The 13,673-nt window shown below is 43.8% G+C and overlaps 1 long non-coding RNA gene across 1 annotated transcript in view; it reads right to left on the reverse strand.

Moving 5' to 3' along the window:
• Nucleotides 1–10,396: 10,396 nt before the first annotated feature.
• Nucleotides 10,397–13,673, reverse strand: part of LOC132888049 (uncharacterized) — a 65,068-nt gene continuing 61,791 nt past the window's right edge. The window contains exon 3 of the long non-coding RNA XR_009654894.1: nt 10,397–10,638. This is a non-coding gene — a long non-coding RNA (uncharacterized LOC132888049). The remainder of the gene's footprint in view (nt 10,639–13,673) is intronic.

Here is a 13,673-nt window from a genome sequence, read left to right on the forward strand (position 1 = left end):
CACACAGTGCATCGCAGATTGCTGCGTATGGGGCTGCATAGTGGCAGACTGGTCATAGTGCCCATGCTGACCCCTGTCCAAAACCAAAAGCTCCTACAATGAATACATGAGTATCAGAACTAGGCCATGGAGCAATAGAAGAAAGTGGCCTGGTCTGATGAATCACATTTTCTTTTATATCACGTGGATGGCTGGGTGCATGTGCATCACTAACAGTCCCACTCAAAAGTTTGGACATGTTCTAATTCAACATTTTTTCTTTATTTTTATTAATTAAAAGACACTTCATGTCTTAAAGTAATGATGGATGTCATTTCTCTTTACTTAGTTGAGCAGTTCTGGACACAATATGGATTACTACAGTTGTGGAATAGGGCTATTTACTGTATTTTTATTATTTATGTGAGATTGCAGGCACTTACTGATGTATGTGTGAAGGAAGCAGATCAGCAGACTGTCAACAAAGCCAAAACGTGTGACTGAAATCGGTGTTGGTAAACTAGCGAGGGTTAGGCGATCGCTGAACAACGTGACGTGGAAAAGATAAAGAGTGAAAACGGAGAGGAAATAGCAAAAGGTCAGGAAACACTAGAGACAGTCAGAAAAGATACAAAGCTCGGTATGTACTGAAATGGCAGGACGATACTTTGCACTGGAGTGGTGTGAATGAGCGGCTTAAATAGTGGAAGCGGTGATTAAGGAAATGCATGACAGCTGTAGTTCAGTAGGCTGGGGACAGAGGGTGCTGTGTGTCATGGGAGTTGTAGTCTTGAGTGTTTGTAATCTGCTCCTTCACACCAGGATTACTGACAGAACTGACAGAGGATATACCTCTTTCTAGGATGACCTCTACCTCTGGGTGCTGGCTTGTTAGGATACTGGGCGTGAAACTCTTGCTTCAAGAGTGGGTCGAGAATGTCCTTGGACTTAACCCGATTTTTTTCCTCAGGTCCATATCCTTCCCAATCTACCAAGTACTTGATTTGGCCTCCTCCTCATCTGGAGTCAAGGATCTTGTTTACCTGGTAGATTGGGTCACCCTCAAGGTTGAGTGCAGAGTGTTCCTGGTCTGGTGAGTTGTGGGCAAGGGGCCCTGGGATATCAGGTTTGAGGTGTGAAATGTGGAATGTAGGGGATATTCGACAGTGAGGTGGGAGTTCAAGACGGTATGACACATCGTTGATTTGGCGCAAGACCTTGAAGGGCCTAATGTAGCATGGTTGGAGCTTCTTGCAGGTGTTTTCTTCTCTCAAGTTCCTTGTGGCTACCCACACCCTGTCACCAGGGAGGAAGTCAGGAGTCTCATCTCTATGTTTATCTGCATACTCCTTGTACTTGGTGCTGACTGCTTCCAGACACTGGTGGACCTCCTCCCAGATAGTTTGACTTCATCAAAACCAGTCATTGATGGCCTGTACTTGGCTGGGTGTGTCATCCTAGGGAAACAAGGACGGCTGGTAGCTGAGTATGCACTGAAACAGTGTTAACTGGGTGGCTGAGTGTTTGAGCGAGTTTTATGCAGTTTTGCCCAAGGTAGGAAGCGCGCCCAGTCCCCCTGATTGTGCATGCAATATATTCTCAGAAAGCAGCCAATCTCCTGGTTTGCTTTCTCCACTTGGCCGTTAGACTGGGGGTGGTAGCTGAATGTGAGACTTACTGATACACCCAACCTTTCCATGAAACTTGCCCAGAACTGTGAGATGAATTGGGGACCCTGGTCACTGACTATATTTTCGGGGATGCCGTAGTATCAGAAGACCTGTTGAAATAACAGCTCAGTGATCTGAGAAGCTATGGGGATGCCGGGTAAAGGGATGAGTTTCAGAGCTTATGAAAATCAATCGATAGTTACCATTATGGTGGTATTCCCTTGAGAGGGTGGAAGATCTGTGATAAAGTTAATTGCCAGATGTGACCAGGGTCTTTGCGGAATTGGTAGAGGGCATAACTTGCTGGTGGAGGGGTTCTTGGGACCTTTGCTTGGGCGCATTTGGAGCATGAGGTGATGAACTGATTGATTTCAGACAACATGTTCTCCCACCAGTACCTGTTTCTTAGAATTTGGTGAGTATGTTGGCTGTTGGGATGTCCAGTGGCGGGAGATGAGTGAGCCCAGGTGATGAATTGACTGCATAGGTGCTTGGGCAAATAGAAAAGACCAGGTGGGAGATGAATGGGGTGGGTTTGGGGCTGAGACTTGCTTATTTCTTTGTCCAGTTCCCAGATGATGGATTGCACGAAACAGTGCAATGGGATGATGGGATGAGAGCTAGAGTCTTGTTGAGAAGGACTGAAAGTTCTGGATAATGCATCTGCCTTGGGGTTTTTGGAACCTGGATTGAAAGAAATTGAGAAATTGAACCGGGTGAAGAATAATGCCCACCTGGCCTGCTTAGGGTTTAGCCTCTTGGCTTTTTGGAGATACTCGAGGTTCTTGTGGTCTGTGAGGATGATGAAGGGGTGTGTGGCTCCCTCTAATCAGTGACGCCATTCTTCGAGGGCTAATTTAATAGCGAGGAGCTCTCTGTTCCCCACATCATAATTCCTTTCTGCTGAAGTTAATTTTTTTTAGAAAAAAAGGTTATGGGGTATAGCTTCAGTTTCTCCCCAAAGCATTGTGACAAGATGGCCCCTACCCCAGTGTCAGATGCGTTTACTTCCACAATGAAAGGCTTAGTGGGGTCAGGGTGTTGGAGTACAGGGGCCGAGGTGAATGCAAGTTTAAGTCGACCAAAGGCTTCCTCGGCCGCAGAGTTCCACTGTAGGCGCTTGGGGCCCTTCCTCAACAGTGTAATTAGGGGAGCTGCTAGAGAGCTGAAACCTCGAATGAACCAGCAATAAAAGTTCACGAAGCCTAGGAATCGTTGGAGCTCCTTTACAGACTTGGGTGTAGGCCAGGACGTTACGGCTAGTACCTTGGAGGAATCCATACACACTCCTTCGGCGCTAATGATATAGCCAAGGAAGGAAATCTTGTTTAGATGAAACTCACACTTCTTGGCCTTTACATAGAGGTTGTTCTCTAACAGTCGCTTGAGAATGGTTCTGACGTGTTCCTGGTGACTCTGGACATCTAAAGAGTAAATCAGGATATCATTGATATAGGCATATCTGTGAAGATACTCAGTCATCCAGGTACATAGTAATCTGTGGTTGGTAGAAGAGAGCAACTGGACTTGCTTGAAAAGTCTTGAAGACGTTTCGCCTCTCATCTGAAAGGCATCCTTAGTTCTGTCTGTCTAATAGGGAGTATCAAGTATTTATCCTCTCATGGATCATCATAGAATCCGAATCAGAATGCTGATGGCTGCATTGTAAGTGGCTGATAGATGTCTTAGACACCCACCTCTGTTCAGTGATGGTCATTCCAGGTTGACAAAAATGAACGATCCTCTCTGGCTAAGATGTCTGCCAGTTTTCTGGAAGTCCTCTCATACTCCCGCACCAGTCGAAGGGATCTCATCCCAAAGTGCGTAGAAACATATCTGTGAAGATACTCAGTCATCCAGGTACATAGTAATCTGTGGTTGGTAGAAGAGAGCAACTGGACTTGCTTGAAAAGTCTTGAAGACATTTCGTCTCTCATCCGAAAGGCATCCTCAGTTCTGTCTGTCTAATAGGGAGTATCAAGTATTTATCCTCTCATGGATCATCATAGAATCCGAATCAGAATGCTGATGGCTGCATTGTAGGTGGCTGATAGATGTCTTATGCCGCTTTTCCACTACAAACGTGGCTGAGTCGGGCTGAGCCGTGCCGTGCTGAGTCGAGCCGAGTGGGGCTGTTGGAGTTGCATTTCGACTACAACCGCGCTGAACCGTGCTGGCTGGAAGTGGGTGGACACATTGGGTGGAGTTAGCGAAAGTGGGTGGACGTCAGGTGATGTCGTTAAGCAGTGCAAACAGTGATATCAGTGATCTTTTAAGCGGTAGTCTCACGACCCGAATAGTAAACAATAAACATGGAGGACATGGAGTCGTTAGTGTTGCTGGTCTTGGTGCTGTGGCTTGTTGTCACCGACAACGCGGACAGATACTGGCAAGAGCGTATAGATGAGGCGAGGCGCATAAGGCTTCAGAAATTCTCGTAATTCGTAATTCTTCTCCTTCCGGGTTTGCGGTGTTTACAGATCCCAGCGCGCTCGCGTGGCGTGTGTGGGCATGTGAGGACACTCCTCCTCACCAATCAGTGCACAGGGGAGTGTCTGCTCACGCCCCCAGCCTCACTCGGCACGGTTTGGCTCACTTCAGCCCCACCCCAAAACGGTGCGAGTTTTAGGGGCTAAGCAGGGCTGAAGCGAGCTGAGTCGTGCTGGTTTTTGGTAGTCGAAACGCGAGCCGTGTCGGGCTGAAGCGAGCTGAAGTGAGCTGAAAAAGGGTAGTGGAAAAGGGCCATTAGACACCCACCTCTGTTCAGTGATGGTCATTCCAGGTTGACAAAAATGAACGATCCTCTCTGGCTAAGATGTCTGCCAGTTTTCTGGAAGTCCTCTCATACTCCCGCACCAGTCGAAGGGATCTCATCCCAAAGTGCGCATCCAGGTACCTGGATGACTGAGTATTTTCACAGATATGTTTCTACGTATTTTGGGATGAGATCCCTTCGACTGGTGTGGGAGTATGAGAGGACTTCCAGAAAACTGGCAGACATCTTAGCCAGAGAGGATTGTTCATTTTTGTCAACCTGGAATGACCATCACTGAACAGAGGTGGGTGTCTAAGACATCTATCAGCCACCTACAATGCAGCCATCAGCATTCTGATTCGGATTCTATGATGATCCATGAGAGGATAAATACTTGATACTCCCTATTAGACAGACAGAACTGAGGATGCCTTTCGGATGAGAGGCGAAACGTCTTCAAGACTTTTCAAGCAAGTCCAGTTGCTCTCTTCTACCAACCACAGATTGATATAGGCAATGACATATTTGCCCAGCATGTCCTGTAGCACGTAGGTCAGGGGTCTTCAGTCCTATCCGCAAAGGGCCGGTGTAGCTGCAGGCTTTCATTATAGCCAAATTGGAGGCTCACTTGATTGTTGACTGGAGACGAGGGTGAAATGATTAAACAAGTGAAATCAGGTGTAGCTCCTGCTTGGTTGGAATGAAAGCCTGCAGCCACACTGGCCCTTTGTGGATAGGATTGAAGACCCCTGACGTAGGTGATGAAGTACTGGAACACACTGGGTGCCGAAGAAAGGCCATACGGCATGACCGGGTACTCAAAGTGCCCCATGGTTCTGCTGAAGGCCATCTTCCATTCATCACCCCTCCTTATTCTGATCAGGTTGTATGCACTTCACAGATCGAGCTTTGAAAATATCTTAGCAGATTGAAGCTGTTTAAGAGCTGCCAGCACCAGGGGAAGAGGATAAAGATACTTTACGGTGACCTGGTTTAAGCCTCTGTAGTCGATGCAAGGCCTCAGTCCACCTCTGCGTTTTTCAACAAAAATGAAACCAGCTGATGCGGATGACTTGGAAGGCCAGCTGTATCTGTGTTTGAGAGCCTCCTGGATGTATTCCTCCATATGGCCACCTGCTCCTTTTGGGACAAGTGATAAATACGACCACATGGAGGAGACATACCTGGCAGTAAGTCGATTGAGCAATCATATGGCCTGTGAGGAGGTAACCCGCAGGCCTTCCCCTTGCTGAAGACTTCTGCAAGGTCTAAGTAACAATCCGCAATATTGTCTATGGAGTTGGATTGGGGGCTCTCTATGGAGGTAGAAGCTACTCTGATCTGAGGGAGAAAGAGGCAGTTCTGGAAGCATGTGGATGACCATTGAAGAATTTCCTTGTTATGCCATGAAATCAATGGATCATGTAGCTGCAGCCAGGGATAGCCAAGGACGATGTCATGATCGATGGTGCTGGTTACACAGAGTGATGTGAATTCTTTGTGTAAAGCCTCTATTTGAATCTGTCCTGGTTGTGTGTGAGTGGTGACCAGTCCATCACCTATGGGTCCTCCATTGATGGTCTTGATACTGAGTGTGCTGTGCAGGGGGATGGTGGGCAGGTCGAGGTTCTGCATGATGGCACTACTGATAAAGCTCCCCTCTGCCCCTGAATCAACAAAAGCAGATAAGACATAAGTGGAAGACCCTACCCTGAGTAGGACTGGGATGGTAAAGGATTTCGAACTGAATTTTCTCACCGGACTTGTAGAGCTTACAGGCCTCTCTGTTGGGGTCTCTCGGGCTGGTTGTACGGGACATTGCCAGATACTATGCTCAGGGCTCCCACAGTAGAAACATAACCCCTCTTTGCACCACATAGCATGTTTGGCATGGGTTAGATGGGTGCGTGAGATCTCCATGGGTGAGTCATCCTCCATAGACTGGGCAGATTTGGTGTTGAAGTGGATAGATAGTTGGTGATTTAACAATTGGTTGAGTCAAATAGCTAAGTCAATGAGGGAGTCCAGAGTGAGGTTCTCATCTCTACAAGCCAGCTCACTAACAATCTCTGGACGTAGGCCTTGGTGAAAGACTGCTTTCAGCGCTGCATCATTCCACCCACTGGCAGCTGCTAGTGTCCTGAATTCCAAGGCATATTCAGCAACACTTCTGGAGCCTTGGAAACTGGTGAGAAGACTCCCTCCAACCTCTATCCCTTCTGGTTCATGATCAAACACCCTTTTAAACATGGTGAGAAATTGTTCATAGGACTTGGTTTGTTCATGCCCCTTATTCCAAACTGTGGTGGCCCAGCGAAGTGCTTTGCCTGAGAGAAAAGATATAAATTTTGCAATCTTGTGCTCCTCCGATAAATGTGGCATGGTGGAAAAATACATAGAACATTGCAGTAAAAAACCCTTACATGCGATGATGTCTCCAGCAAACTTCTCTGGAGTGGAGAGTTGAAGCGCTGGGCTAGGAGGAGGCTCGGAGCATGCTAGGAGGGCCTGCGATATCACAGATGCGAGCTGTGTCATCCAAGCATTGAGGTCGGCAAGCATCTGTTGATGTTCTCCTAGCAAACACCCCTGTGCATTTAGAGCAGTCTGTTTAGGACCCTCCGCTATATCCATTACAGCGAAGTATCCTGTGAGAGTGCAGGCACTTACTGATGTAGGCACGGAGGAAGCAGATCAACAGACTGTCAACAAAGCCAAAACATGTGACTGAAATTGGTGTTGGTAAACTAGCGAGGGTCAGGCGATCGGCGAACAATGTGACGTGGAAAAGACAAAAAGCGAAAACGGAGAGGAAATAGCAAAAGGTCAGGAAATGCTAGAGACAGTCAGAAAAGATACAAGGCTTGGTATGTACTGAAATGGCAGGACAATACTTTGCACTGGAGTGGTGTGAATGAGCGGCTAAAATAGCGGAAGCAGTGATTAAGGAAATGCGTGACAGCTGTAGTTTAGTAGGCTGGGGACAGAGGGCTCTGTGTGTCGTGAGAGTTGTAGTCCTGAGTGCTTGTAGTCTGCTCCTTCACACTGGGATTACTGACAATTTACTATTTACTGTTTGATTTCAAATGCATTAAAAAGGCAAGAAATTGCACTAATTAACTTTTGATGAGGCACACCTGTTAATTGAAATGCATTCCAGGTGACTACCTCATGAAGCTGGTTAAGATAATGCCAATAGTGTGTAAAGCATCATCACGGTAAATACTGGCTCCTCTGAAGAACCTAAAATATGAAACATTTTTTGTTTTATTTTTTAACCTTTTTTTACCACATCATTTCATATGTTCCATATGTTATTTCATAGTTTTGATGTCTTCAGTATTGTTCTACAATGAAGAAAATAGTCATGGGGAAGAGATGGTACCAGAATGCGCTATGGGAAGAAGGCCAGCCGGTAGAGGCAGTGTGATGTTCTTTGAAATGTTTTTCTGGGAAACCTCGGGTCCTGGCATCCATGTGGATGTTACTTTGACACGTACCTCCTACCTAAACATTGCTGCAGACCAAGTACACCCCTTAATGGCAATGGTATTCCCTAATGGCGGTGATTAGATTAGATAAAGATTAGATAAAACTTTATTGATCCCTTTGAGCAGGTTCCCTCAGGGAAATTAAATGATCTCTTTCAGCAGGACAATGCGCCCTGTGACACTGCAAAAATTGTTCAGGAATGGTGTGAAGAATATGACAAAGAGTTCATGGTGTTGACGTGGCCTCCAAATTCCCCAGATTTCAGTCAGATCAAGTATTTGTGGGATGTGCTGGACAAACAAGTCCGATTCATGTAGGCCCCATTTCTTAACTTATACAACTTGAAGGATCTGCTGCTAACGTCTTTGTGTCAGATACCACAGCACACCTTCAGAGGTCTTGTGCAGTCCAAGCCTTGATGGATCAGAGCTGTTTTTGTGGGTGGCACAAGGTGGAAGTACACAGGTGGAAGTATTAGGCAGGTGGTTTTAATATTATGGCTGATTGGTGTATGCCAATATGATTGTCTTCAGCCATCAGCGCATTAAATTAGTTATCTTCCTCTCACAGCCATCTTTGTCAGGTATCATGAACTGTGTGTGTTACACCATGAAACTGATGAACATTTTAAGAATCATAAACAGACATGCAGCATATACATCAAATGCCACAACAGTATTGTGGATGAAATCTTAAAATGTTTTGTGTGTGAATGTGACATTATTATTATTATTATTATTATTATTATTATTATTACAATATAAATCAGTTGGAGACATTACAAGGGAACAGAGCCTTAGTATTAGACTAAATCTAGTGCTTCTGTCCATCTCTACCTCCTGGCTTGTGATGTATGAGCCTCAGCATGAATTTGGTTTAAAGTCCTTTCCCTAAGATTCTATCCCCTTCCACTTCCCTCTTAGTTTCCTGCAGCCAACTTGAGTGGGGCTGCATTTGTTTTATTCAGGAGAATCTGGTTGAAGCAGCTTCTCTGCACTGCTCTCAGTGCTTTTCCTGCTCTGTTCTGTGCATTATTCAGGTGCCAATGTTGTTAACAGCCAGATCCCCAAAGTGCCTTTCCTTCTGCTTCACAGAGCTTTTCCAGACATCCTGCAACCACCACCATCACTACCACATGCCTGCTCTCTGTGCTTTGCATCTGAAAACATGCAAGCCAAATATACCAAGCTCCCCTGATATCAATTTACATGCAAAATTATGCTTTTCTTGTTTCTGTGCTCTTTTATTCATATTGCTAGAAAGGAAACACTTGGAGGCCTGTTTAACCAATATTTGGTTTTGGATATATGTATTTATTGTCTGTATCATATACAGTATCTGGTAGAGCATATTGTCATTTTGATCTATTTTTAGTAACCATGTTCAAGCAGTGTGGACATTTGTATAAACTTCCCATGAATCACCTGAAAATCAAATAGGCTCATCTGCATAAGCAAGATTACAAAACCAACACCATGGTAGTTGGAGGAACGTGTGTTTGGCTCCTTTAATTGTAAATCATCAGTGATTATTTCTTTAGATGGAGTCCATCTATTATGGATATTATTATTATTATTATTATTATTATTATTATTGCTCATTATATACCCATAGGATCTTGTAGCCCAGCAAATTATGAGGTAGATGCTATAGGCTGGTTCTTTCTCTTATAAATGCTGTTCAATATCTTTTTATCAGAGAGGCAGTTATATCTCAGTGTGTTGCTTCTGAATGAATGTATGCTAAGATTTTGTATCTATCACCATACATTTAGAACATTTGTATATTTCATGTGTGTGTTATATAAATATGAATGGTTTTTGCCATGTGGATATCTCCTCTACTCATGTTCTTCTGTATTATCTATTATGTAGAACTACTTTTTGCCATTGATATTGAATTTATGCATTACTACTACAATACAAACCTATGTATTATTTTTAAAAAAGAGGAACAAAATGCACCTCTTTTCTTTTAAAAAAGAAATACACACATCCACTTTATTCAGAACACCTGTACACCTGAACATTCATGTAGTTATCCAATCAACCAATCATCTGGCAGCAGCACAATGTATAAAGTCATGCAGATACAGGTTAGGAGCTTCAGGTAATGTTTACATAAAACATCAGAACAGGGGAAAAAAGTGATCTCTGTGACTTTGCCGTGGCATGGTTGTTGGTGCCAGATGGATTGGTTTGAGTATTTCAGAAACTCAAGTTTCAAGTCAAATCAAGTTTATTTTTATAGCACTTTTAACAATAATCATTGTTGCAAAGCAGCTTTACAGAATTTTAGTGACTTTAAACATGACCTAATTTTATCCCTAGTCTATCCCTAGTCTATCCCCAATGAGCAAGCCTGTGACAACACTGGCAAGGAAAAACTCCCTCAGACAACACGAGGAAGAAACCGCGAGAGGAACCAGACTCAAAAGGAAACCCATCCTCATTTGGGTGATAAAAAATAGAGTAATTATTACAGTTTTAACATGAAGTATGTTCTGTTGAAGTTATAAACTGTTCATTGATGGAAACTTGAGTGCAAAACTGTTCATGACAACCAACTGCAATCCTAAAGTTAGCAAGTCAACTGTAGTCCTCAGCCATAAAAGCATTACTGTAAGTGTCCAGTGCCATCTTCCAAGTGCGACTTTCGATTGTCCATATGGGGCCATCCTCCACAGGAGCAATGTGATGAGACTCCAGCCAGATGTAGGGCATCAGGATGGATCAGGCAGGTCTGAGGAGCAGAAGAGGTCAGCATCTCGATCTCAGGATTGACATGTAACTCAGAGGAACAGACAGAGTGGGGGAGGGGGGACAATGACACTGAATGGCAAAACAAACAAACAAACAAACAAAAAACACTGCATGAGTGACAATTCTGTGGGTGGAAACACCTTGCTGATAAGAGAGGTTAGAAGAAAATCGCCAGATTGTTTTGAACTGCCAAGAATGATATAGTAACACAAATAAACACTCTTTACAACTGTGGTGAGCAGAAAAGCATCTCAGCATGCGGATGAGCTACAACAGCAGAAGACCACATTAGGTTCCACTCCTGTCAGTCAAAAACAAGAACCTGAGTCTATCATGGGCCAAGGTTCATCAAAATGGGACAGTTGACCTGGTCTTTATCTAAAATTCAACTGTCCAGTTTTGATCCAGTTTCGATGAATATGTGCACCTCCTGTCCAACATTTCATCAGATGTCTCATCAACTAAGACCTCTTTCTACAAGGGCAACTCCTTCACAATCCTCTCTGACTGCTGATGACATCTTAGAGACTGAAAGATTGAAAAAAAATATGCCAGACCTTCACTGAAGATACACTAGTTTACACTTATGGAAACTTGAAATCCATACAGAATTCACACTGAACAGAACAATGTCTTGTTTATTAAAACAGATTAGTGTGATTATGGCCAGATATGCATGATATTATTCAGGGTAGTTAATTAGTTGTCTGACAAGCTTGAAAAATCTTGTGTTATTGATTGGTGCAGGTTGTGACATGATTCCCATCCTGGGAAATGGAGTTCACATACAATTTCAGTTATCTTGCACCCTTCAAACCACCAGGTCCCAATAACCTCTATGTGCATGCTCACACATGCTGAGACCTACCACAAAGTCACAAAGTGACAGAGATCTTCTCTTTGCTATAAATACCTTCACATCACCTTTCTCTTCCACTTTTAGCCCATTTGCTTCATACCATGTCAGACCTCTTGTGCATTTTGGAGCAATCTATGCAACAGCTTGCAACTTGGTTGGAGCTACAAGTATCCTGCTTTCATGACAGACTATCATTCCTTCAGGGTGTGGTAAGTGCATTCTAATACTTTTTGGAGCCATTGGAACTCCACGGCAAATAGTTAAGTTGGATTCCACCATTATCTTACTCGCCTTGTTATCATCTCTTGTTCACTGTCTACATACTAGCTATAAACCCTTCTGTTGCTTAATATGGCACTCCCTTTTCACCAGGTGGGTATCCCTTAGTGCTCTGAGATTTTTGTTTTGTTTTTTTCACCTCACCAGCTGTCTGATAGCCTGTGATGAGTACCATTAGCATGGTCAAAAGGTTCTCCCTCACCATACCATACCTTGCAATCTACACCACTGAGATTGCAATGTTAGCTGGACTCTGCTAAAATACATACGTGGGCAGGAGTTGGGTTTCCCCATATTTTCTCATACCTACACCATGTGGGCCTCCCCCAGCACAGTTGGCTCAGTTCCCCAGCACCCACAGTTTCCTGACGAGCAGGTCTGTGGCTAAGCAGAGTGCTACTAGTGCTATTGTTGTGTTGGAATGCTGAGTATGATTATTATCTACTAATCCCTTGTGCTCTCCATTTTTATTCTCCCAGCGATTTAATCAGCTTTCACAAACCCCTGCATTCTGAAGACTAGCAGGCCTTTGACTTTATTTGAGTAGGTTGTTGACAGCTACACTAGTTCTTAGCTGGGATGCTAACAACAGACTGGGGTTTGAGCTGAATTTTCTCTGCTACTCCCTCGTTCTCTCCACCAAGCTGTTATTTGCTTTCTCACTGATTCATTTAGTTTTCACAACTCCCACCACCCAAAGACTAACAAGCCTGTGGCTTCATTCTGCTAGTGTATTTGGCTTTTGGATTTTTTCCAAGTAACTACAAGCAACACTGCAGGATTCATGCTCATATAGCCAGTGTCTAGCTCTCTGGAAGCTAAGGACAAACCCCAGCTGTGCCCACTACCTCAGCAAGGACGATGTCAGTGAAGAAGTCTTCGGTTTGGACGTACACTATGCTAAGAGGGTAGTCAAGTCAAGTTTATTTGTATAGCACTTTTAACAACAGACATTGTCGCAAAGCAGCTTTCAGAAAATTAAGACTTTAAACATGAGCTAATTTTATCCCTAATTTATCCCCAATGAGCAAGCCTGTGGCGATGATGGCAAGGAAAAACTCCCTCAGACGACATGAGGAAGAAACCTCATGAGTTAGTGACACTGACGCAGACATGGCTTGACCTTGTGGCAGAATTACACCCTGACTCTGTGTTGCAGCCAAAACTGCCTGGCAATCATTAATATCCATGGTTAATGGCAATTGACAAGCAGACTAAGACACCAAGAAAGTGTTTAGAGTATCTCTGATGTGTGTTATGTCCAAGAACAAGCATTCAAATTCAATGTCTTTCCCATCATCCTCTCTCTAGTGCCACATGTTTTCTTGAGCATGTGCCATCTCAAGATCCTCTCTTCTATTTCTCAAGAAATAAATGCACAAAAAGGACAAAATGTGTATTTTCTTACTCTGGAGTGGAAAAAGAACCAAGTCCAGTTCAATATATTTTTACATTTTCTCCAGTTAAAACATGCTGAAACTAATTGTTCAGACATGCAGGGCACCAGCACTTTATAGTAGTGATATCAATAATAGGGTAGTCACACTAGAGATGGAATGAGCCGGAATGCTGTCGGAATGAAAATTCTTCGTATATTCCGGGATATTTGAAGTGAATTCTCAAAATTCTGATTGCATTCTGAGTGCATTCCAAACATTCAGGACCATTCTTGTGGCCGGCCCGAATGTTTTGCTCATGCTCAAAACATTCGAGGTCCATTCGAGGAGGAGAAATATTGAACGGCATTCAAAGTGTATTCTAACTGCATTCTGACTGCATTCTAAATATTCTTACAGCATTCAAAACATTCTGATCATGTTTGAGGGAAAAATCGAAATGGCAAGCCACTTCAAATCCTGCCAGAATGTCCCAAATGT

Source organism: Neoarius graeffei, chromosome 6, assembly GCF_027579695.1.
Source record: "Neoarius graeffei isolate fNeoGra1 chromosome 6, fNeoGra1.pri, whole genome shotgun sequence".
In the NCBI taxonomy this organism is placed as follows: Eukaryota; Metazoa; Chordata; class Actinopteri; order Siluriformes; family Ariidae; genus Neoarius; species Neoarius graeffei.